This window comes from Chiloscyllium plagiosum, chromosome 44, assembly GCF_004010195.1.
Source record: "Chiloscyllium plagiosum isolate BGI_BamShark_2017 chromosome 44, ASM401019v2, whole genome shotgun sequence".
In the NCBI taxonomy this organism is placed as follows: domain Eukaryota; kingdom Metazoa; phylum Chordata; class Chondrichthyes; order Orectolobiformes; family Hemiscylliidae; genus Chiloscyllium; species Chiloscyllium plagiosum.
This window is the reverse complement of record NC_057753.1, coordinates 12,698,865-12,726,120: the sequence shown is the minus strand read 5'-3', so window position 1 is coordinate 12,726,120 and position 27,256 is coordinate 12,698,865.

Here is a 27,256-nt window from a genome sequence, read left to right as displayed (position 1 = left end):
AAATAAAAGATCTGCAGTTCTACATAATACAGACTTTGCATGCGATGGTCCTCACCTCGGAAACCCTCCCCTATAGGGTATAATGATTTTAAATAGATATGATACATGTCGATTGAAATAATTATGATACATTAACGCTCATATGATAAAACAGCTCCCAATAAACAAAAGCTGCAAACTAATCCGCCACCTAATTGTTTAGAAGAAAAGTAGAACTCGGAAGAGGTGGGAAGAGATTATTTTAGGATAGATCTCATCTCATTATTTAGATTGAGGAGTTTCACGTGACAGTCGTAATGACATGGCGTATGGCGAGATGGAAATGGCCAACAGTTCGCCTCCAAGTATAATAACATCATGCTTCTCACGGTTTTGAAAGCTAACTCCACAGAAGTGTTATTTAATTTGTTTCTTCAATAGATTCTAAGTGAAGTACAGTCTGAAACTTCATTATATGTCTGGACACTCTCACTATGAATACCTGAAGGGCTAAATGAATATCTAGCAGAGCTGAGCTACACAACATTGAGAAATAGTTTCGTTTCTGAAATACCTTGAGAAACCATTGTCATTTGCTATCCGATTCAAGAGGTCATTAATATTCGTAGGAAGTAGATTTAGAAATAAGCTCTTCATTTCTGTTTACAACCCTGAAAATACAGTCTCTCCCCTTTGAGGATCGGCTTGATCTTTTTCCAATACTGAATGCTGCCTTATCAGAGAATTTCATTGCGAATAAATGTGCGTGCCTTGTATGAAAATTCTGCTTTCCTATGGTTGAACTCTAGCAAATCACTTGTGACTATATTATGGAGCATTGCAAGATTTAATGCAATGTTTGCTATGAATTCATTGACATACTGCTTATTACTTGGTTGAAATATGGAGCTTCGTATGTTATCATGTAACATTAATCTAATATATTGTCGGACATTACGTTAAATTTAAAATTAGCAAATTGCACTTATTTCTGTTCTGGCAAGTATCAAGTGTTGTCATACAACAGCTTGCAGTTTGTAGTCTAATCTTATTACATTATAAGAAATGAATGAAAACAACTCAGGCGCTATGTTAACTTCATTGTAGCACAGACAATATATATCTATCGATTACAAGAATGGATAATATGATCTCAGAATGAAGTATTAGTTGTTGTATAGTGAGATCTATCTCAGTTTCCTGATTCTTCATTGATTTTTCTGGAGATAAAAATAGAAACTTTTAAAAGTAAAAAATATATGTCCACGATATTAATAGTACTGTGAATAATGCTTTACGCTGATGAGTTATTCATTTTGGGTAGCTATATTGCTAAGTCTTATTGGGATAGGAGCCCAACTGGCAATCTCAACACTTATTGTCAACATCTAGTTTCGTTTTAGAGATAGAATTATGGTTTCTCTAATGCCTCCATTGGTATTCTCACAGGCGTTTAACTGAACCCACCTTTTGCCCAAAGACACCTGAATGCGTTATGCAAGAAGAAAAACATTCTTGTCAATTAAGTCAGATTTTAAGGTACGTCCCGAACAACTAATGAAAGTTATTTAAGAAGCAATTTCAAACGACTGAGGTTTCAGAGCTTAAATACACAAATTGTAAAGATATAATTTTGGAAATCAGGAATGCAGAAGAGGGCAGTATTAGACAGACAATGAGATCTGGGATGTTGTAGAATGTTAATGGAACAGGAGAGGCGTGACAGTGTCGGCATTTGAAATGTTACAATTTGGGGTTAGGGTATCTCCGTGACATTTGAAAATCTCAGCATAGGACGATACGGGGGTTTAATTCGGACTGGCAAACAATAATAGGAAAGTAATCTTACTGAAAATATTACCTGACTGCAAAATCTGCTATTGCTATCTGAAGAGAGAGAGCTCAAAAGTCCCCCATCAGACTTATGCTCTGCATCCCAGAGGACTTAAGGAAGTGGCCCGAGAAATAATGGAAACGTTGTTGATCAAATTCCAGCATTGTGTAGAATCTGCAACAATGCAATGAACTGAAAGGTAGCTAACAAAACCCCAGTCTTTAAGAAATGAGGGGTGAGAAAATGGGAAATTGTCAGAATGTTAGCCTGAAACAAACTGTCAATTTCGACCACACATTTTCCCTTCCAATCTTACACGATCAGCATCCCCAGACAAATTATCTCAGACATGAATGTTAATGTGTTTGATATTGAGAAATAATAAATCCAACATTGGGTGATGAAAAAATACCAATTGCTTGGGAAAAGTTTGTGCTTGCGGATGCCAAAGGGCTATACTCTCTGGTTCACTCATACATATACTAGTTCACACTTACACATTCTCTCATACATTCTGTCACCGGCGAACACAGACTTTAATATGCACATCTAGGCTAATAGTTCACACCTGCTCTCATACACTAATACACAATGTAACTCTCTCTCTCACGCACACACATACACGCACACATACGCACACACAGAGTTAATCTGGCCCTTAGACATATTCTTGTTCACTGATATAATCGCAGACTTCGACAGGAAAATTTCCAGGTGCAGTTTCCAACCTCGGGAAGAAAAATAATCATGTTCCCACTTTACATAACAAGACAGAGTTTTTCATGAGCTTCCGTGGCGGGGAGGGGTCATAAGGACAGGTTTTTTTGAGTAAATTCATTGAAAATTGTAATGACATGCTTGAGAGAGCGTTGGAGCAGTTTCAATCACTTTTGGAGAAGAAACTTGGGCAGTTTTGACATGTGACCATTTACAGGACACGGGAGGGAGAACAGGGGGGTGGGATTAATTAAATCTCGGAAGCTGCCACGCTAAAAAATTAAACATCATTCTACTGGACTACATGTGACAAGGTAACATTTGCTAGATTTCTACCGAGTAAATGAATCCGTGATGAAGGCTGAAAGCTACGAAAATGTGTTAAAGATTTTCATATCATAATCCAATTCAATGATGATGAAGCCTTGGTGGAAGGAATGGTCTTTTTTCGCATCTACTTCACGGAGTCTTGTTAGCGAATAAACTCGAGACTTAGCCTATTGATCTGCGTTCATGTCCCCATATAAATTTGTGAGAGATTTATGTTGAAAGTTCACTGTCACCGAAAATTAAGTGTTAGTTTTGTCAACGTTGTCACAGTTTCTTAAATAACCCAAGTGATTGTTCTTAACTCAAATTATCTTTATTTCATGCTAAATATACCCACTCATGCTGCACTACGTTTTGGTGGCCAGATAAAATGCTGAACAGGGAGACATGGATCATTCTCCCATCTAGATTTTTCTGTAAGATGGTAGAAGGAAGACAGATGTTATGACAGATTGATCAACGCATAAAACCAGAAGAAATGAGACGCCGAAAAAGGCTGCAATAAGATAGAGCAGAAGGCACACTTCTTACTGACAAGGAGGGACAGAACAAAAGTCAGATAAAGTATCAAACGTCACATGACCTGTAGCAAACAATGATTGGTGCCTAACTCTGTCAGATCGGAGAGCTCAAACAATATGGTTCCTTGGGCACGTCCCTTTTTTTTTGCGTTAATCAAGTCAAAGCGGTCACCTGAGTTTGGTGTTTTACATCAGTCAACTTATTTAAACCATTCTGTCATTTCTGCGACCATGAACACCTGACACCATTTTCCCCAATTTCCTTGTTTCTAATGTCAATCTAATGCCTGGTGGTCTGCTTAAATTAGTTATTGCTTCGTCAGAAATTATATTCATGCAAGTTATTGGATCAACTTGGTGCTTTGTTAAAGGGTGCTAAGGCAGAGATGAGGTATTTCAGGATCGATAAGAATTAATGTTTCTGAAAAGACAGAACTCAAAGCTGGCGCTCCAACACTCTGCTGGGACATCCTAGGTCCTAGAAAATCTCTGACATTTTTATTGAGGTGATGCTTCTGAAGATTTTCAAGGCTGATTCTCTGTTGTTTTGAACAAATAAATCAAATCGGTTTATTTACCCTCTAGGCTATTCTCTCAGACAGCGCCTGGAACCCCTGTGCCATGAAGTCCACACTGTTACAGAATAAAAGTGGAGCCATCATCAAAAGGTATGCTGAGAATTCCAGTTAGTGTTCACTAGATGGCGGCATCACATGGAGAATCTGAGACAACAGTTCAGTCTTCAGAGTAAGCATCACAGTGTTACCAGAACAATGCCAAAACAAATCCCAAAATTGAACAAGAATAGTCGAGGAACAGTTGAGATATTATGACTTTTAATCTTAACTTACAATGAAATTATTTTGCAAAATAGTTTGTGATGCATTACAAAACAATTAGTCGTCTGATGATGCGCACACATGGACATTACTGGGGATCTCTTCCTCCAGCTTTGTGATCATGAAATCCTCAGACATTGGTCCGACACATGGAATGCTATTAGTGTATGGCTCAGTTAGACATTCATAAGCGTTGCCTTTTTCATGAACTTTACTAGTCTCATTCTTCGTTCAATTATTTTACAGGAAGTGACAGTATGCAATCTCTTCAGTGAATGCCACCAGGAATTATTTTTTAACTCTTCCCGACGTGTTAGTGTGATCATTTGTTCTGATAGACATTGTATCTACACATTATTTGTATGAGTGTGAATGTTTTGTTATGTCCAACGAGTTATTGATGTGATATTAGATTTTAATGCCTTAATTCTTGCCTCAACGTACGTTAAGTTTATGACATCCCTTTGTATCTACAGAAGTTTAAGCTACAACGAAAGCTGAGGCTGTATCAAAGTCTTTGAAGTCTGTGATTGTCACCGAGGGAGCATCTGCATCATTGATCAGTTCCACTGTAGCAGCACGAGAAATCCTACAGTGACAAATAAAATGCCCTGACAGACTGTATGTCATCGAGAGAATGGAACCAGCCAACAAGACTGAGTAACGGTTCAGTCATGCAGCAGAGGACAGCGCTTCGGACATTACGAACACTTAAAGATACTCTCACTTATTTCAGTGCAGGCGATGAACCATGAAGTGAGAACAACGAGACTGATCGATTCTCATAATCGTTGTTCTACACTGACTTGTGATCACACCAAGCCTGCTGATTAAAATGCAAACGTAGACAGATGCAAATACTGATGTCAAACTTCATCAAATACCAATTAAAAAGCTTTATAATCATCTTTGATTCTGTCCTCGCATTACTGAAGCATAAATGCACATAACCACATTGCTATTATATGTTCTTTCGCTCCAACACAGCCACTAGTATTATCAGAAACATGGCACAGTGAATCTCCGGCAGTGAATTGCCTGGCGTGAGGCTGCAGTTGGGGACAAAAGAATACATCAACTCTTTCTAAAATATTGATTTAGAAGAGTTCGACGTGCCTCGCTCCAGGCTTAAAGTTTTGGTATTCTGATTCCTCCAAGCATCTTTTCACTCAGTTGAACAGTAAGCACGTGCAGTTAATTCACAGACCTCAAAGTTCAAACGTCGTTCCTTGTGGTCTATGCACTCCAAGCACATCGGAAAGCCAGTACACAATTCATTAAGCTTCCTGTCTACTGTATTACCGGCCACAACATCCGGTTTCTGCTGTCATTCTGACCAGGTTCCAATGCTGGGAACATTATTGCCACTGTTTCAGTGCTGTTATTGTCTGGACAACAGAGAACGCCACCTTCATAAATGGCCTCAAAATATTCATATCGTAAGTCCAGGTTCTTCAACCCTATATCGAAGAATATAAACAGCAATCACTTCCGATACATACATTAATCACAAGTCATCAATACTAAAACCCAGAATCAGCGTCTCCAAAGCAAAACCAGAAATCATTGCTCAGTCATGATGTCATTTTTGAAGTTGTGATGCCAATATTTTTTCTCAGCATGCAGTGATAATCTGAACGAAGTGATATTGACGGATTGTTAATATCTTTCCAATCCAGAAATAAACAGGAAAGGAATAAGTTTACAAGCCAAACAGATAATCAAACTTACAAGAGACAGGATGCAAGTAATACGCAAACATAAGAGTAGAATATCACGAACAATTGCGTCCAGAAAACAATAAAACAACAAATAAAACACAAAATGAAAAAAGAGTCTTTAATGAGCTGATCACCTTTAAAATGTTAAGATCGGAAAGCTGTAAAGTGCCTAACCGACGTCTTTCAACATGGCTGAAAAGAAAGGACAGTGGATTAGTGTTTTCACAGAATTAAATTAAGATGGTGGCAAATTCTAATCTGAATATCATTGTACAGGATTGTTGAAACGTAAGTCTTGTGGGGAACATGACCATCACCATTAAAGTGGCATCGCCTTTTTATTGTTCATTACATACATTTAATTCAGAGTCATGAGCTATACTATTATTTGTATTGCAACATGCATATGTGTATAAGAAGAAACGGTATCAATTGAGAGATGGCCAAGTGATGGATACTGTCACCGAACTCTCCCAGGTAAGGTTTGGAACGTTTCAACTATCTCTGTAAAACTTCACAGGGGTTTGAAGGGGCCAGGACACATGAGCTGAAAGGTGGACACAATGAAAAGGAAAGCAGAAGATAGTGATTTGGATTGAATCCAAAATGAATAGACTGAGAAGATACAGACTTACGGTTTTGAAGGTAAACAATCAACACAGAGCGATTAGGAGGAAATGCATAGTAACAGAAAACGAGGCGACTGGTCAAATAGACATAAGATCATTGAAATAGTGAGCATGAAACACAGTTGCTTCCATAAACTACAAAAACACCAAATATCTTTTATCAATTACCCTGTAGTTAACAATCATCTGCATAACTTCACATATTGTCCTGCGGTATAATTTCCTCAGAGCCAATGTCAGAGGATGCCAAAGTCACGTGCATCGCACATTCTTTAAGGTATATATTAGAGCAGCAAAATATTGGCAGCCTCGTCCTCAGCTTCCTTTTGTTGTTCTTGTTCTGGCCACGTTGCCCACTAGGTTTGTCATTAGTTGGATTAGAGCTGGAAATGTGTTGCTGGAAAAGCGCAGCAGGTCAGGAGCATCCAAGAATCGACGTTTTGGTCATAAGCCTTTCTTCAGGATTAGCCATGAATTGGGTCAGTGAATGTATTATTCCTGTGACAGTTTGAATTTCATTGATTCGGAATCAAGTTGCCCTATGCAGAAGTTTCCTGCAATGCTCATGATCGTTATATTATTTCTCAGGCATTATCTCCTTTCCACCAAGTATCTCTTCTCTTCGACTGTTGAGACGAAAATATTGTTACAGGTTGGATACTAACGTAAGGCAATAGTGATGCCATGATGATTACTGGACCAGGTTTTCTTTTTGCATAGAATCGTCAAGAAACAGTGGAGAACCTGCCCTCTGAAACGATGGTTCAAGGGGGAAGAAATGTCACAGTAACCTGCAGCTTAAAAATACGCTGCAATCGAATGTACCTATCCTGTAAAAATCATCATTTTGGACAGGCTCAACAGAATGTTTTCGTTTTCCAGGAAGGAATACGAAAGGAATCCAAAAGTCACTGAATGTTTCTCTTCAACGTTTGAGAGCATTGGCAACATCACCAAACTGTCAATCGACAATGCACTTACTTCTGCAGTGTAGTCCTGCACGATGGATCGCACAGTGCTTCATAGATGTAGCAGATATTCTCCACACACAAAAAACAATGTCTCCAGTCATTACTCAGTACAGCAAGATCGCACACCTAGCAATTAGAATCGACTGTTAATGGCGTACCTTAAGTTTGGTTTGTGTTAAAATAGTTATTTTGCATTTAATTTGTAACCTCTTCTTCTGCCTTAACACCTGATGTAGATTCTTCTAAGTTAACCAACCGACGTCATCATTATGAATATTAATTACATCTCAAATCGCAGTGAAGATTTACAACAATCAGGGTTTACTTTTATTTCAGGCGACTTAATTGTTCAATGAAAAGCAACAGATTTTTCCCAACTTGTGAGGACGGTCCTCATGACGTCCCTTTTACTTGTAATCCTGCAATTGGGGAGATCATTTTCTATGCTGTAGTTTAGATTCCAAGAACACTGCACAGTGGATCAGACCAATGTCAAATTGTTAATGTCATCCATTGTACTGATCCGCCAACTCGGTGCCTCGGCTGTCTGACACCATGTTGCATTACTCTTTGCAATAGGAACGAGGGAAATTTGGAACAAGAACGAGGAGTGGACCATATGACATCTGGATTATACTTCATCTTTAAATAAAATTATGGCTGATCTGATTGCAAGCAGGCATAGCATTCCCATTTATGCTCGGAGAACTTTGACCTCGTGTTTATCAATAACCGTTTCCACTTCTGCTTTGTATAATCCTGACATCCTTACGCCTGTCAGGATGTGAGCTCAAACGTTTCATGACATCTGAAACCCGCACGTGGAGGAAACGTCTGATGTAGGTCAACCCATGGAAGTCTACACGAGGTGACGAAGAGCAAGATAATAGATGCCCTGCCGTTGGCCACCTCCGTGTCTTGTCGATTCTCTTTACATCTGAATCTCTTGCGGGCTCTGCTGACCACGAAGGTGAAGCTTCTGCCAGGTCCAAATCGGCTCCTGAACGGACTGTATCCTTAGTCCAAACACACAAAAAAAAACACAGACATGATGTGAAAAATTATTTCCTGCACATCACGAAGGCATTTGATGGAGTATGGTATAAAGGGACACTCGCAAGCGTGAAAGAGTGTGGATTGCCTGAAAATCCCTGGAGATTTCAATCAGAAATAGATCCAGAGTTTTCCCAAGGAGGCATACTTTTAACATGAGGTACTGACTCGTACTGATGTATTGCTCAGATTAATGTTTCATTTATCATCTTAAAAACTTCCATGGCACGTTTGGTTTTCATCTCCTGCTTTACATTTGTGGGTGCATGCATGCGTGCATGAATGTGTCTGCAAGTGTCTGTCACTGTGTCATGGCTGTGTCTAATTGTTTACTAAAGGTTATTCTGCTGGCCACAGGAGGGCACTGCCTGATTACCTGCTGAAGATCATTATTTCCCGTTTCATAGAAGAGTTTGTTCAAAGAAATAAAACTGGGCGGGGAAATGAAAGCACAGCCACATGCATAACATCCCCCAATTGTTTCAATTTCTCCAATTCCAGATCTGGTGCAGAGTGTGATTATTCTCTCTGATTCTGGAGATTTGGCAATAATGAGAATAAAACTCTGCCTGCCTCTGTTTATTCTCTTATTCACAGGTCTGTTCTGTTGAATCTCCAGACTACAGACCCAAGTCTTCATTTTATTTTCAAATTGAATCTGCAGGCGATTATCTCTTTGTCATCCTCTCTCTAACCCATTGTGTGTCCACGGTTTAATTTCAGAGATGAGTAATGGAGACTTGGTGTCCCAGTCAGAACAAGGCGTCAAAGCATTCACGGGTGAAGATTCAGCTATAACTTGCAACTACTCGGTATCTGCTGCAATTGCAAACTATGGCCTGTTCTGGTACTGCCAGTATGCACAGCAAGCACCTCAATACCTGATCAGAGCGGACAGTTATGGATATAATGATGCAACTCCCGGTTTTGAACACTTAAGTGGGAATCTCAATCGGGAAAAACGAGTTTTCCACTTATCAATGAAAGGTTTGAAGCTGAAAGATAGCGCCTTGTATTACTGTGCACTGAGACTCACAGTGGTGGGAGTTCCTCATCCCATGCACAAAAACGTTATCAGCTTGACAATCAAGGGCACCAGGGGAGACAAATTCAAAACATTGGCAAAAGATTGAGAATAATTGGCGATGTTTCATGCAGAACATGAAATATCCCAAACAGCAAAAAACCTTTGGATGCTGAGGAGATGATATTCCTTCTTGGTGACTCTGGAAATATAGGTCAAACATGTTAAAATTGCGGCCCTCCCACGTAAATGGAGATGAGGACGTTATTACTTCCCTCTCAGGGTGTCGTTTGTCTGTGAAATTCGTATCTGTCATAAAAGTGAGGGTTGGGCCTTTGAATATGTTCAAGGTGGAAACGCACTGAATTTTAATTTATGGTGGAGAACTGTATTCTGGGGCCAGACACGAAAACAGACCAGAGGACACAATCAGAGCAGCCGTGATATTCTGAAACTGAGGAGCAGGGTCAAAGGACTAAATGACGTACTGCTGCTCCTATTAATCTTTTGCAGACCCACAGTGTGAGTAACTGTATTTTTTTTTTATTTCTGTAACTTCTGAATCCGGTTCCATCCAAAAATTGAAATCTTTCAAAAGTGATATAATTTTAAAAAAAAAACATAATTAGGGACATTGGGTTTCAAACGTCTGGGGTCACAGTAAAGACTGGTTGAAGTTATGAACTTTCCACAGCAAAGTGGCTCCAATGGCAAGAATCCAGAGTTTGGAGGTGGGTGACGACTTTGCATTTCTTTCCTGAACTTCTCACAGTAATGATTAATTGTGCACCTTTGCTGCAGACATTGCTTACGACCTGAGTATTTAATCAATTTTACATTACTTCCCCTTTCAATTTAACCACAGAGAGCTATTTACTTCCTTGAGTACATAGCCATTAAGCTTGATGAAATTGAGGTAAACCAAGATAGAGACATAACGTCTGAAATTGTGAGACAGACCAAGGAGGTGGAAAATACATAGCGTTATCAGGTAAATGATTCGAGAGATTCAGCTGCAATCAGCTATGAACTAACTCTGACTGATATATCGTTGATGTCAGTGAAATCTACCAATCGGAACAAGAAAAAAGACGCTCATGAACCGAGGAATTGAGGCCTATTTTTGATGTGGGTTAAGTCATGTCAAAATAAATTAAGAAGTGGTTGGTTTGCTGTCAACCTTCATGCCTCCTTCATGTCTTGCTGATGTTAATGGTTATGCAAATACCAGTTGCTCTGAGTTAATTAAGTCGAAGTGCAATTCATCTGATTCACGACTGATTTTTGACATCTTATATTTTGTTTTACCAGAAGGAGTTACCTAGATACAATTTTGTGGAATCTACTTTAAAGAATGGATTCTGAAATCTCTTTACCCAGTGAAATACAGTACATCATCAGTCTTCTTGTGCAGTCAGTTTCCTGGGAAAGCTCCGAGGTGTTTACTGAGAAGATTCGATAAGGAACAGGGTGAAAGTCTCCAGATTCTTCAGACAGGTTTTCTACCAGTCTGGCGAAAGAAACCATAACAGTTTATTTCAAGATCACTTTTACTCATATCTCTTACGCTGAGGTATGTTTATATGTGCTGACCCCCACACTGACAGACGGCCACTGGCACTCCGGACAAAACCTGACAAAACACGATTCTTCTACCCCGCCCAAACACACACACACATATCTTTGAGCAGTATTGTAAACCAGCTCATCTGTCCTGAATTATTTCCTTCTGTACTTCATGCTTGTATTCTACACTAAATTCGCCCTTACTTTGGTATTAAAACACACCTAATCACGAATTAGGGAACTGTAACTATAACGACATGAGCTTTCAAGCATCAACGACTCAGTTTAAAGATTGTCTGTGTAAAAATGCCCAGAATTAGAGTAAATACCTATTTCACTTAAAGTCAGTACGTCAGAAGAGGAGCCATTGTCCTATCTTTGAATTTATTTCTCAATGATTTTGATAAGATTAGTGGATCTTCAAGGAAATAAGATACTTTGGAGTTGTGCTCCACAGTGAATGTTTACTGGGCTAACCATAGTCAAATTGAGCAGTGGAGCAGATTCGAAGGTTTGCTGAGCAGCTCTCTGATATCATGACTAGAGAACAATAGGTCTTGAGCTGACTGGATGCTGCCTGGCGATGCTTACACGAAAGAACCAGTCGGCAGTAAGACCGGATATGACAGAACAACATCTATAAAAACCCTTCAGCTTCAGTTTGCAGTGTTCAATCCCACCACCATCTCTGAATAACGACAACCTAGTTTCTTTTCTTCTTTCTTAAACTCACCCTCTGCTTGCCAAGCATGTTGCTTTTTACATTTTACACATTGATGACTACTGCAGAATTCTTAACTGGTAAGTTCAATAGGTGGCGAATGTTGTTGATAATTGACATAGGTATGGTGACCTTCCCTGTAACTAATTTTTCCTCGCTATTTGTGACGTAGTTTCTCACATTCTTGACATTATTTGATTAAAACGAGAATATGACAAGTAACTGTCGGTTATTTCCAAATTTCTTTAGGTGCTAATTGTGCAGACTCGATTTCACAAGAGCCGACTGCAATCAAATTGTTCGAAGGAGATTCAGTGACCATTAAATTCAGCTACTCGATCCAACATACTTCATATTCTTTACAGTTGTACCGTCAGTACCGCGGAAAATCTCTGACGTTCTTGATAAACATTCCTAACTACGGAGATCCTGTCAGAGCTGAGGGGGTGACGACTCGATTTTTGTCGTCTCTGGACACGTCGAACAGTGAAGGCAATTTCACCATTGGTGAGCTGCAGCTGTCTGACAGTGCAGTATATTACTGTGGACTGAGAGACACAGTGACAGGAACGAGAGCCAGCCTCGTACAAAAACTCTGCCGCAATGAAACAGCACTCATTAAATTGTGCATGTGTGGATAGGAGAATGGAGGGCGTCGGGGGACCATTGCAGAGAAACATATACTTTCAAAATATAACCTTCACAAAACCACAAAATTGAAATGTATCCAAATATTGAATAATCTAAAAGTTAACAGCGCATCATTGGGGCCGGTTTACTCTGTGTCTTATATCGAATACATTCTGACAATAATCAATGCAAGTGATTCAGGAATTTCTTCCCTATTGTTATAAACATTCAAACAAGAAATCTTCCCAAAATATCTGACCTGACCATCTTTTCCAATCAGCAATGAATATTTCAAAGCAGCAGGATCGCACTGTAGGATAGGCAAGAAAATAATAAAACAGATACATTTTACTCATAAAATGCCTGAACCAATGAGTTCAAGTTCCTAAAAGCTCGATTAATATTCGCTAACATAAACACTTTTTTTTGAAATCAGATGTTTTGATACCAAATGTTGCAAGAACAAAGAGCGCCTGTTCTCACAGATTAGAGTCATGGAATAATGTAGCAAAGATACAATTCATTCGGTCCAACGCGTTTAGACCGAACAGGCTTCTGAAACTAAAGTATTCACGTTCAGCGGAGTTTGGTCCATCTCATTCGAAATTCTTCCTATTCACGTGCCTGCGCAAATGTCTCTGAGATGTTATAATTGCCCCTGCATCTACCCCTTTCTCGGGCTATTAATTGCACGTGCGCATCAAACTCTACATGACAAATTTACCCACGAAATCACCTCAAATCTCTCCGCTCTCAGTTTAATAATTTGTACTCCAGGTTTGAACTCGCCTACCCAGGCTGAGACATTTGCTATTCAGCTTTTACGCACCAATGATGATTTTATGACCTTTAGATGTTCGCCTTTCCACCTCCTACCCTGTCTTTCTCTCAGGGGAAAAGTGTCTCAGCTTCTCATTGTACCTCACATTCTTTAGTCCTTTTAAGATCTTTGTAAGTCGTTTTCTGATAACGTCATACAAGGTTAACTTCACATCATATCCCGAAAATATTTCCTCGATAACTTACATTATTGTGGATTTTCAATCTGTAATATGTGTACTTCAATATTGAGATATGCTCAATCAGGTTAGTGTGATGATTCAGATTTTCATCAATGACCGACTGCTCTTCATTCAGTATGTCTTATCCAAGACGATTTGACAGATTAGTTTCTAGGTTTTCTCCATCAGGAGATCAGTGGATACAGTTAATGACAAGCCAGTTTGAAAATCTGTATTGTCAATGCAAGTGAGCCGGGCTTTCCACACATCACCAAATACAAGGGAGTATAATGAGGTAAGTCTCATAATTAGTTCGATAATCAATATCACTATTCCATGTGAACGACTTTAGAATTTTTTCTGACAGATAGTCATCAGGCATTTCCTCACAGGAATGTACCTAAGTGTCAGTGTGTAACTCGTCATAAACAGCCTTCAACAGGCAGCAGCTGTTAAACAGATACTGCAGCAGATATTGTACAAGGCTTTCACTCTTTTCCATCACTCTGAGTCGTTGCACATTAATAGACGGCGGTGTTAGATAGCACCAGCTCTGAGATGGTCAATCGGTCAAACTTCACTGTCTGCTGGACGGTATCAGAAAAGAGGTTCTGAGCGAAATCCGCCTTCTTTTCAGAAACACCACTCTTTTACCTCTGGATTGCAAACTCGGACTGTATGTCTGGGTACAGACAGTACCAGAATCAGTAATGATCATTTCCGCTGTAGGTGCAGTTTAAAGTGATGTCTTCTCCCTCAGTGAGCGAGGTCTCCCGCTGAGTGACAGAATCTGCCTCGTTCAGATCTCAAACACAATGTAAGATAAAGCCGCAATCGGTGACAAAATGTATGAGTGAACTCAACCAAATTCGCAACACTTCCTTACCGAGAGCAGAAAAAAAGTTCATTCTTACCGCCAGGCTCATGCCCATGTGTAAACACTGTCGTCTTGCCTATTTCTTCCACTCATGCTAACAACAAACACTTTATCCATTTCATCTGCACCCGTTCATCTGGTTTCCTTTTAAATAGATCGTTCTTGTTTTCTCCAAATGTTTCTTGTCGTAATGACAAGCGCATTTTCTGCCTGGTCTGGGGCTAAACATATTTCTCTTCAAATCCACATTGAACCAGTCTGTGCCACTAGCATTTTCTCATTTAAATTTACAAATCTGTAATTCTTCTCAAGAGGTATATTCCTCTCCATGTCCGAAGCCAAATATATTTGCTTCATTCTAAATACTTCAGTCCAGTTGTCCGTTAGTCTTCTCATTAGAGGCCAAAGGAACACCTTATACGCTGTTTTGAGACAGCTATAGTCTCTCAATACAGCATCATCCCCAAAACTCGCTTCTACGTTGTGTTTTGTGTACTTTTGTTCCTCATGCAAGATAGATCGCAAAAGTGTATGTAAAAAACAAAAAGTGTTCCAATCCAGCTCTGATACTTGCCAAAAGCAAGTATTGTATTTGTCAAATTTATTCCTCGAGAAAATAACTGCGATTTAAAAATTTAGTTATTCCCAATAATGGAAGTAACCAAGACCAGAGACACAATGGAGAGACACATTACTGCTGCACCGGAATGTGAGAAATATTTCTGTGCCTCAGAAACCACAACAACATCAGACAACACAAAGGTGACAGCACTGGCTGCCTTTTATTTGATGTCACGTCCTGTGTACAATGTGATAGGATGAACGAGTTCTGACAACGTCAAAGTTTGTGTGAAAGAAGAGAGACATTAATGGTGCGCTCGGATGTTTAGAAAATGATGCGTAAACACAGTCAGGTTGCCACTAACTGACAAAAGGGACAATTTGCAAACTCACTAAATGTTGAACCAATTTGATTTTTAACTGGGTCTGAGATTCAGCTTCAAGTAAAACTGAGCGGACCAGTCGCCTTACCGTTTAATGATCGGAAATAAGTAGTTTCCGTGCAAGAATGCAGTTGTTGAAATTAGATTGAGACGCTCATTTTTCACAAGTCAGACTGAGTTTGTGAAGTGGTGACTGGGAAATTTCTATGTGGGATGCAGCAGGCAAAGATTTTATGGTGTCACTTTATGTAAGGCAGCTTACAAATACACATGGGAATAGTTACGAATGAAACCGGACATTTCACGTGCATTTTAAGGGAGAATTAGTGACTGCACCCAATTTCCTCTGCCAATGCCTCACTGTGAAGTTAATTTGCATCTGAAATCACTCTTATTTATTCTGAGTCGATAGGAGCAGTCATGTAGAGGCATTGTGCTCTTCCAATTACTTTCTTAGTGCTAGTAATCAACGTATTTCTTTTCACAGTCGTTTAGCCTTTCAGATTATTCGATTCCTGCCCCTGCGTCTCTCATTAACATATCATGGTGTCAGACAGCAACAGATAACAAATAGTGAAAATCCCCCATTTAACAAATGGGCAATCTTAGTGGAACCACCACCGCTCCTGCCCGCTTAGGTCTGATAACAGAGCAGATCAACAATGTCTATGTTTTATATCAAATCTGATCACATTTTTGCAAAGTTTAAATAGTAACAGCAGTGGTCGAATGTTTTTAACTAACGGTCTTTGCAAAGTCTTCAAATGTCATTGCTGAACCCGACTCTTGAGAGACAGAATGTGCAGGCCACGACTTGCAGAAATTTTGAAATGTCATCATCTAGCTATGGCACCAAATACCAACTGATAACGCAACAGTGCAGAAAGAGAGAGAATGCATAATTACAACAACGTTGACAATGCCTTTATGTGAAACATTGTGTACATTTTAACATTAGTTTCAATTGTGACAGATGCCTTTGTAAATAATGCATTGAAAGCAAAAGTCTTGATTCTACGCTGTGAATACGGATTTATACAAAATAGACTGACAATGAAATTGTTGAATTCAAGAATTCCGTTAATGTTGAATAATATCCAGTCTCTCTGCTGGCTCATTGCTGACAGATTAAGCAGGTGCGATCCAAGAGCTCACAGCTCATTTATTCATCGGTTCCTCAAATCAGACTGGCAGCAGTGAATGCTATGGAGACCAGGGCAGGAATTAGACTGAATTCTGGACCTTGGATTATTACCGTCTGGAACACCCGCAGCGTGAAGAAAAAAGTAACTCATTTCGTGTTGGTTTCAGATTGGAAAGTTCACATTAATTTATTTGCACTGTGCCAACTGAGCTCCCCACAGCTTCACTTAAGAGAGAGATGAGGAAGAATTTCTTTTTTCAGAAAGTTGTCAGTCTTTCAACATTTTCCACAGATATATGTGTGATCATAGTTCCAACAAAGAGTGATAGTGAATTTAATTTAAAATACAACCTGTCGGACAAAGGCAAGTTTAAAATTCTGATCGTTAAAATTAAAATGCTTCTTTGATCACTAATCATCAGGAGAATATGTATTCCTTCAGTATGTTTTTCATTTTCGATATAATAGTCATCAAACACATATTGTCAGGTGCATATTTAAATAATAGGAATGTCTTCACAGTTCCTCGAATTAGGAGAAAGTAAGGACTGAAGAGCACCACAGGTCAGGCAATATCCGAGGAGGAGGCGAATCGAAGTTTTGGGCATAAGCCCTATAAGTCTTTCAACATTTGTCACACATATCTGAGGGATTATGACACCTGATGAAGGGACATACATTTCCAGTATGGGCTTATGCCCTAAACGTCGATTCTCTGCTCCTCAGATGCTGCCTGATCGGCTGTGCTTTCTCAGCAACACACATTTGACTGATTTCCTCGAATTAGAATAGTAAATACTGACAATGCATGTGTGAAGCTGCAGATCGACAGAATATTTCTTTATTCTGCTTCTCTGTCCCGGCTGTACCATTAACCATTCTCTAAACCAGGATGGCGGAAGTGGACCTGATATTTGGAAACCTTATTTCCCCACTTAGACTTGAAACTGGATAACGTTAATCCACGCTGGGGCTATTAATGAAGATATAGAGAATTGAAACATGACAAGTAATGTCTTCCATATTTAAACAGCAGGTCACAGTTCGGAGACGACACTGTTACTATTTTACTCTATCTGTTCCGACTGCAGCTGAGAGTGTCCTTGGAGAAGCAAACAAATATTGCTTGGGAACGTAGCAGGTCAGCCAGCGTCTATGGATAGAAAACAGACTTAGCAGTTCGGCAGTGATCCATCATTTAACACGAAACATTAGTTCTGATTTTGCTCCATAGGTGCTGCCAGACCAGCTGAAGTTTTCCAGCAATTTCTGCTTTTGTTTCTCATTTCTAGCATAAACAATTTGTCAGTGTTGTTTGAGAAATTACTGCCATACGCCGTTCTTGTCATCGATTCGATCAGCAACGCAGTTGGGCAGTGATCTGCATGTATGGTTTGACAGAAAATATACTGCACTGCAGAAGTCCAAAGTGAGAAATCAATATTTGGAGATGACTCAAACCGCCCCTCGTCTTTGTACCTATTCTCAGTAAATATTTTCTTCTGAGAAAAAGACAAATTGACTGTTACAATACAAATATTATTCTTGGTCGAATAAGAGAAGTGGTGGCAAAGATATTGGTTGTCATTTTTTCATCTGTTTTCCATGTATTAAAATTGAACCAGCATGATACAGTGGAACACCTCTTTTCCGATTTAAAAAAATGAGGAAATAGAGAATGTCGCATTGACCTACAACTGCAAGAAAAGTGTGTCTAATGCTTCTGCGTACTGATACAGTCAGGGCCCCAAGCTGCTGCTGCAGTTCATTTTTCCGATCACTGGGATGTTCAGATGGGCAATGCTATTACTGATTGATTTCCTTACATAAATGTGGAGGTAAGCTAATAATAACGGGATTGTCTGCAGCAGAATACAAAGTCAAGTAGCAGTGGACATGTCTTAAAGTCAATTGTCTGTCCAACAATTCCATGATGAAGTGATCTCGGAAACGTCTCCAGATGAAAAGAATTAGCTGCAAAACAGGATGAAATCTTAACAAATTCAACATACAATTATAATAATACATAAATAAAGTGCTTCTGTGCAAAGGTTGAATAAACACTCTATCTATCTATCTATCTATCTATCTATCTATCTATCTATCTATCTATCTATCTATCTATCTATCTATCTATCTATCTGTCTATCTATCTGTCTATCTATCTGTCTATCTATCTGTCTGTCTGTCTGTCTGTCTGTCTATCTATCTATCTATCTGTCGATCTAAAAAAGGTAGTCCTCTGCTTCTGTCCATGAATATGCTTTTAATATTGCACGTGTACAATGCCCGATTTAACATAATTGTCTACAATTTATCATCGTCTTAAGATTTTGTCAATTAATGAGAAATGAATTTATGAATTGTGAAATCACTAGTTTTTGTAAATTTCTTGTTTTGGGGAATGTTTAACAGAAATCAGACAGGAATCACAATGCAAGAAACTGGTGGCCATATCCACTGTTCCTCTCACTATGTCTGCGTCGCACAGTAATACACTGCAGCGTCTGCGACCACGTTGTCACTAAAAGAAACAGGTTTGAACAACAGTTATTACCAGTCCCTGAAGCCAGAATGGCACTTAAGAATCAAAAACAAAGCTGTGGGCCTGGAATCACATTTCATCCTGACGAGGAGAGGAATAGCAGTTTCCCTAAACACGGAAACATTTTGGATTTGTAGCACAAGAACGAGTGAAAATACTTCAGCGCCACCATATCCACCTGAATCCGAACGGTAAGCATATTAACTGCACAAAGTTTGTGCGAAGATTTGTAGCTCGGGTGCTCGTTGTTGTGGTTCTGTTCGCCGAGCTGGAAGTTTTTGTTGCAAACGTTTCGTCCCCTGGCTAGGCGACATCATCAGTGCTTGGGAGCCTCCTGCGAAGCGCTTCTTTGATGTTTCCTCCGGTGTTTATACTGGTCTGTCCCTGCCGCTTCCGGATGTCAGTTTCAGCTGTCCGCTGCAGTGGTTGGTATATTGGGTCCAGGTCGATGTGTTTGTTGATGAAGTTTGTGGATGAATGCCATGCCTCCAGGAATTCCTCTAGGAATTAACTGCACTGCCGTAACTTGACAACATACACTGGCGGAAACCTAGACTTGGACATCCAATATCCCCGGATAATTCTGAGATATTTACTGACGATACATGGAGGACGTTTGCAAGTTTCCAAAATTGCAGGACAGAATCTATTTTAACTTTCAGAAATGAAATAAACTGTTTATGTTAGGTATCTTGAGGCTGGTCAACGGAAAGCACCATGTATTATGAACTCTGAAGCCTTCACACTGATGCAGAGATACCGCAGACCAAGTGCAAACATCTAACTTGTTAATCACGGAGGTGTACACCAGCTGCACAGTGATTAGCACTGCTGCCTCATAGCGCCAGAGACCCGGGTTCAATTCCCGCCTCAGGCGACTGACTGTGTGGAGTTTGCACATTGTCTGCGTGGGTTTCCTCTGGGTGCTCCGGTTTCCTCCCACAGTCAAAAGATGTGCAGGTCAGGTGAATTTGCCATGCTAAATTCGGTAAGGGGTAAATGTAGGAGTATGGGTGGGTGCGCTTCGGCCGGTCGGTGTGGACGTGTTGGGCCGAAGGGCCTGTTTCCACACTGTAAAGTAATCTAATCTAATGGCGTTCTCACACCGATGACCTGAAGCAACAACTCCATATTCATAGCGCAGAGTAGTTGTGCAAATGTGGAATGGAAGATAGCCTCGTTTGCCACATCATCATGTGGAGACAAATGTCATAACAATATTGCATTAAGCAGATTATGGTGCAAACATTTGTAAGCTGACAAATTTAATTTCATTGCTTTGCAAGATCCTAAGTGATAAAATGCATTTAGAATGGCAGGGACTGACTAGGAATAGTCAGCGAGACTTTTGTTGTGGGTGTAAGGTCTCTGATAATGTTCCATATGGTAGGCTGTTCTGGAAGGTTCCATCGCATGAAATGGGAGGGAGTTGCAAAATTGAGTCCAAAATTGCCTTCATGGTAGGAAGCAGAGCATAATATTGGAAGGACTGGGGACCTGTGGCAAATGTCCGCCTTCAGGGGAGGCCGCTGGACCCATTGCTGTTTGTTATTTATAGCAATGTTTTGCATGAAAATGCAGAAGGGATGATTACTAGGTTTTCACAGGACACTAAAGAAGGAGCTAACGCAGATAGTGAGCAAAGTTATCATAAACTGCAGCACGATATTCACCACCTGGACAAGTGTTTAGAGAAATGAGAAGTGGAGTTTATTATAGATAAGTTTGAGGTCCTGCAATTTGGAAAGTCAAAACAGGGTAAACTATTAATGGTGAATGAGGGCCTGAACGAGTGTAGCGAAACAAAAACATCTTTTGATTCAGGTGCACAGTTTTCTGCAAGTGGAGTCTGTTTAATTTAAATGTGTTTCTTGTTGAAAAGCAAATGAATGTATTGGTAGAGGGACTACATCAAAGTTGTTCACAAGTACTTCATTGAGATCTATGACAAGGTTCCTGCGTGAAAAGCTTGCCCAAAAGAAAAACCTCAATGCAGCTTTTGACAAAGACCTAAAAATACTTTGTAGAAAGGAGGGAAAAGGTCATGAAGAAACGTTATTTTTGTGATTGAAAGCCTGTGACCAGTGGCATGCCACAAGTGTCCATGCTGCAACCCGCAATATGCATGAACGACTTATGTGTGAACGCAGAAGATAACCTGGTACCATTTTCGCTCGACTGTTAATCCAGAGGCCCATGTCCGGTTCTGGGGACCAGTGTTCGAATCCTGCCATGGCAGATGGTGGAATTTGAGCTGATTGTTAGAAAAGCTCAACTGTTTCAGTAATGTGCATCAGAGAATGAAACTGTCATGCACACCTGATTTAAATGTGACTTCAAATGCACAGCAATGTGGTTGAGTCTTAACTGCTTACATGCTGGCCCAGGCAGTCATGTCGTCATCCCCTGAAGGAATTGTTATCACTCGGGATAAATCCTTATGATAAATTAAACCAGACACCCAGAAAAGCTCATCTCAACTCGTAATCTGTTAAAGCATGAGTGACAAAGAGTTACTATTTAAATAAAAAATAGTTTCACTTCTCGAAAACAATATGATTAAGAACCATTATCTACACTGTACGCTTCCTTTGTCTGGTGGGGTTATCTACCTCCCACTCTGCAACAATATACTGATCTGGTAACATCGACCGCCGAATATGTAAAAAATAATCAAATTTCGAAACAATCCAGCTGCTGCTTTTCCCTTGGTATCTTCTTGTCTTCTATTCTTCAGTCTTCTTCTTCACAGATTTCATGTGAAACGATATCTTTCAAGACAGTTTCACTGCGGGCAATTTAACTTTCAGAGAGACAGTCTGCAGACAGTATGGTGTTCTTTGCCGCTCTCGTAACTGTTCAAAATGTCCGAGTTTTATACCCCAGAACATTGGATCAACTTATTGGTTTGATGTCGTGAAAATATTAAAATTTAAATTCGATTAGATTTGGGTATCTTGGGGCGTAATTTTAATTGATTTGTCAAATTCGAATTTGTTGAGTAACATAGCAACTCTGCTCCAGCTATTTGTTTCACAACCAAACGTTACATTTTTTAAAATTTCCTGCACATTCTGTTTGTTAAGTCCTTGCCAGCTGTCACACTCTCTTGAAGGAACAGTGCACGCAGACAACTTCATAACAGAATAGAAAAAATGTCGAGAGGGTGGTGGAGAAGGCAATTGGTCTGCTTGCCATCAGTAGTTGGGTCGTTGAATGCAGTAGCAAGAAATTGTGTTGCAAATTCATAAAACATTGCTTAAGCCAGGGATGCAATACCACGTATATTTCTGTTCTTCACTCAACGGGAAATGTTTGTTTGCACTGGAGAAAATAAAAAGGAGATTCAGCAGGATATTGCCTGTAATGAGTAGACTCGGGTTGGATGTGTTTCTCTTTGAACAAACACAACTCATTGAAGTGTGTTTAATAATCAGAGGAAGAGATAGAGAAGCACGAGAGAGTTGATTTTCCACAGGCACGCATGTCGAATACCAGAAAGCATATGTTTAAGATGAGGACGAAGAAGTGCAGAGGCCTCCTGAGAAAGATAAAATCATTTGGAGGTGGACGAAATATGGAATGTGCTGCCTGGGATGATTGTGGAGTTGGAAACTCACACAACATTGAATAATCATCTGGATGAATACATAAAATACCAGGGCATAGTGGTTTACCATCCAGTTGTAGACAAGTGGAATTGTTGCAGGTTGGTGTCCTCAAGCTGTCGATTGACACTGAATAAATGAGCGGTAAATGTACAGATAATAATAAAGGTGTTTTCTTTGTATTTTCTCACTGCAAATACAGAATCTGAAGATTATAGATTATCGCATCAATGCTAACAGGCACGAAGAAGGGCAGCTCCTTGAAGTTAGAACACAAACAGCATATTAAACTTAAGCTACAGTCGAGGACGGCGTTTAAAACAGGTTTTAAGTGTAAGAATTTAGTACGTTCTTCGAAACTGCTTGCTAAATAAAGCACATTCCATCCTTATATTATGACGGGTGTGTTGATCTTTATGAAGACAAAAACGAAATCTTTCGAATTAAAATGGTCTAGAGGTCAGATCATGGGAGTCAATACTAATAGTGCTCAGGCAGTTAGACACGCAGACCTTCAGAGAAATTAGGGATAAGCAATAAATAGTAACCAAAGCAACGATATTCATGTCGCATAAAATAATAAATTTAAACAACAGGTGTCTGTTTCAATTAGCCGCACGTCTGTAAAGTGGAAGAAAATCCTCCTGTCTGATCGCTGGTCTTAACACATTTTGAAGTGCTTCCAATCAAATCAAGCTAAACAGTTCCAATCAGTCTCATTGCATTCCGGGAGCAGAAGCCATTGAGATGGTAAATGAATGAAGACTATCCAGGGTATAGATTACAACCAGTGACTTCAAATGTTAAACACTCCTTATGTAGAGCGTTCAGGACAATGCAGCTGTTTGGGTTTCGCGTTACACAGCGAGCATTTCTGACAGGTAAGTTTGTCTAATCACATTCTATTTTCTGTCTCATTTCTGGGTATAATTTGAAACGGATTCTCACTCAGCTGATGTCATCAGATTTTTTGACAGACGGAGAAGGGATGATTTGAAGCTGTTCCGATGACCGCACCTGGACTGACTGTTACTTATTCTTGTACCAACAACACCGAGATTCAAAGCCCGAATATAATCTGAGGCGACATTCGAGTGCTTCTAATATAAACCAATTTTGGTTGAAAAGTATGTTGAACTCCAGAATTCACTAGTTAAACTGTCGTGGGTCTGAAGATAACTCACTCTACACTGAGCTACTGAGGTCTTAGACAAAACCATTCATGTCTCACTTTCTATTGTGCTGCGTTTCTTCTTTAATTTAAATCAAAATTGACCATGTCTGCATATCATACATCGGATCCTCTCTGATTTATCACTGCATTCGTTCGTATTTCTGCTTATAAAACATTACCGTCTGCCTCAACCTACGTCACTCTGGGAAATAACTCAGTTTCTTGTATGATAGACAGTTAAAATCACTTAATTAAATTAAACATTGCTTCAGTCAATTTTACCAAAGAAAGTGTTTCGATTTATTCCATGCCAATCGCCACCATAGTTTACAAAATGCCTGCAATTAAAGCAGACAACTTATGTTCTTTATGCTGGTAAAGTGAAAACAAAAAGCGAAGAAACCCTACAGGAACCATGATACTACAGATTGCTATGAAAAGTTATGCCTTTTTAAATTGCACATTTCCAGTCTCAGTGTTGTTACGTTATTACTTCTGGAAAATTGTACATGGTTGATAGTGAATATTCTCATTTTCCAATTTCTAATCATTTAAGAAATAGACGCAATGGATGTTTCAGCACATTTTTTAATTCGACTCTGAATTTATTTTGGGTTCCAGCATAAATAAACGGATTGATGCAGGAACACAAAAATAAAAGCATAAATCCACTCTCCTCAAGGATAAATGTCAATTTACTGAAAACTGAACCTGAAAAATAGGTCACTTTCGCAATTCGAACATAAAGGATCGTAGTAAAAAATAACAAATACAACAAAAGGAAGTTGCCTGAAATGGCAAAAAGTAAAACGATGGACTTTCTCCGCTTCTCCATCTCTGGGTCACTCTGATTCTCTCTGTGACTATCCGCCCTGAGTCTCCTTCTGGCTCCATTGGCCAGAAGAATATATCTAATCGTCAAAGCATTGAGCAGTAAAATCAGAACGAATGGGAGAAGAGGGTTGAAAATGCTACGAAGTAAGTCATATGCGGCCCAAGCAGATGACTCATAAAATATTAATTTGAGGTTGCAGAACCAAGGTACATTGTTAATTGTGTATGCAGGTTCATATATAAAATACAAAAAGACATTTTTTATGCAACACAATGTAGACACGATTCCTATGACCCATGCTGCGACCATTCTGGTGCAATATTTGATTTTCAACTTCTGACACGAAATCACCACAAATCGATCAAAGGTGAAAGCGACAGTTAACCAAGCAGAGCTGTCTACAGTGATAGAATTTAAGACAACACGAAGACTGCAAACTGGAGTAATGGACAGAAAACTGTATGGAAAGTAAATCCCAGGTATACGGTTTAATATTACGCAGGTTGCAAGGACCAGGAGATCTGTCACCGCCATGGACACAAGGTAAAGTATCATACACCCAGACAAACCACATTGCCTTCGAGGCAGGATCGCAATCACAGCCAAATTAGCTGCAACACAAAAAGAGAGAGAGAGAAAAAGTGTATTTGTGTTTCATAAAATGGACGAATTGATAATTTACTTTTCAGCTTCCAGTAAAAATAAACTGCGTTATTGAATACTCTTGAAACATATAACTCTATGGTAGCTATAGCTTGCAGCAGATGCAATAGCAACTGTATTTAAAATAAACATCCAGCTGAAACATGCCTTTATTAGAGACTTAGGATAACAAAATACTCGATTGGATTTTTAACAGAGAGCAAGAACACAGATAAATCATGTCTACAGTGACATCAAGTGATTAAGCTGATCATTCAGTCAACTTTCACTTGATCCTTAGATGTACGAGCGAATAATGACGGCAATATATAACCGAAAATGTTACAGTGGGGAAATATTAAAACGATTATTACCGAGTGTGGAAGCTGGAGGGACGCAGTTTACGCTTCGTTCAGGATCAAATACAATTCCTTCGAACGAGATTCGGTGAAAACACTCACTGTTATACATGTCAGCATTTGTTTTGTTAAGATATACACTGAAACAGATGTAGGTGAGGCGCCAATTTGTATTTAAGCAAATTACTGTGGATGCTGGAACCTGAAATTAAAAGAGAAAATGCTGAAAAATCTCAGCAGGTCTGGCAGCCTCTGTTAGGAGAGAAAAGAGCGGACGTTTGGAGTCTAGCTGACCCTTTGTCAAAACTTTAACAAAGGGTCAGTTAGACTCGAAGAGTCAGCTCTTTTCTCTCTTTACAGATGCTGCCAGATCTGCTGAGATTTTCCAGCATTTTCTCTTCTGGCCAATTCGTATTTCGCTGACGTTGGGAATGTAATACTGAGTTCTTCAGCTGATAATCACAAGGACCTTTTGTGTGCCGTCTTGGCAAGCCAGGAATCAACCTGGTAAATGTTTCCTTATCTGAAATGCTTCCAAATCTTTTCCCACTTTTGTTAAATAAAAAAAAAAACACTGTGGTGGGCAGCACGCCAGGTGTGGTCTCAGTATGTCCCTGCAACTCATGAATACCTACAATATACTAGAATTCAATTTATCTGGAAATTAACAGTGTTTTGAATGTACGATCCCAATAGATTGATGAGTCTGCACGTTTACATTCAGTGATCCATATGTAAGAATAATAGGCTGCTTATGGTCGGGGATTGTAACTTTCTAAACATAGAGTGGGACTGACATCGTGTTAAGGGTTTAGACTGAGATGAATGTGTTAATTGTGTACAAGAAAATTTTCTGATTCATTATGTGAATATACCTACTAGAGAAGGTGCAAAACTTGACCTACTCTTGGGAAATAAGGCAGGGCAGGTGACTGAAGTGTCAGTGGAGGAGCACTTGAGGGCTCGAGACTATAATTCTATTAGTTTTAAATTAATGATGGAAAAGGATAGACCGGATCTGAAAGTTGAATTCCTACATCGGAGAAAGGCATTTTTTGACGGTTTGAACCAAGAACTTTCAAAAGCAATTGTTCACTGTTAAAGGGACAGCTGAAAAATGGAAAGCCATCAGAAATGAGATAATGAGAGTCCAGAAAAGGTATATTCCTGTTAAGGTGAAAGGAAAGGCTGTTACGTATAGGAATGCTGGGTGACTAAAGAAGTAAAGGGTTGGTTGAGAAAAAGAAGGAGGCACATGTCATGTACAGGCACGATAGATCGAGTGAATCCTTAGAGTATAAAGGCAGTAGGAGTATACTTAAGACAGAAATCAGGAGAGCAAAAAGGGGACATGAGACAGCTTTTGCGAATGCAGTTAAGGAGAATCCAAAGGGTTTTTACAGATACATTAAGGACAAAAGAGTAACAAGGGAGAGAATAGTGTCCCTCAAAGATCAGGAATGTGGCAATTGTGTGGAACCGCAGGAGTTGGGGGAGACACTAAACGAGTGTTTTGCACCGGTATTTACTGTGGGAGATTACATGGAAGATATAGAATGTAGTGAAATAGATGGTGACATCTTGGAAAATGT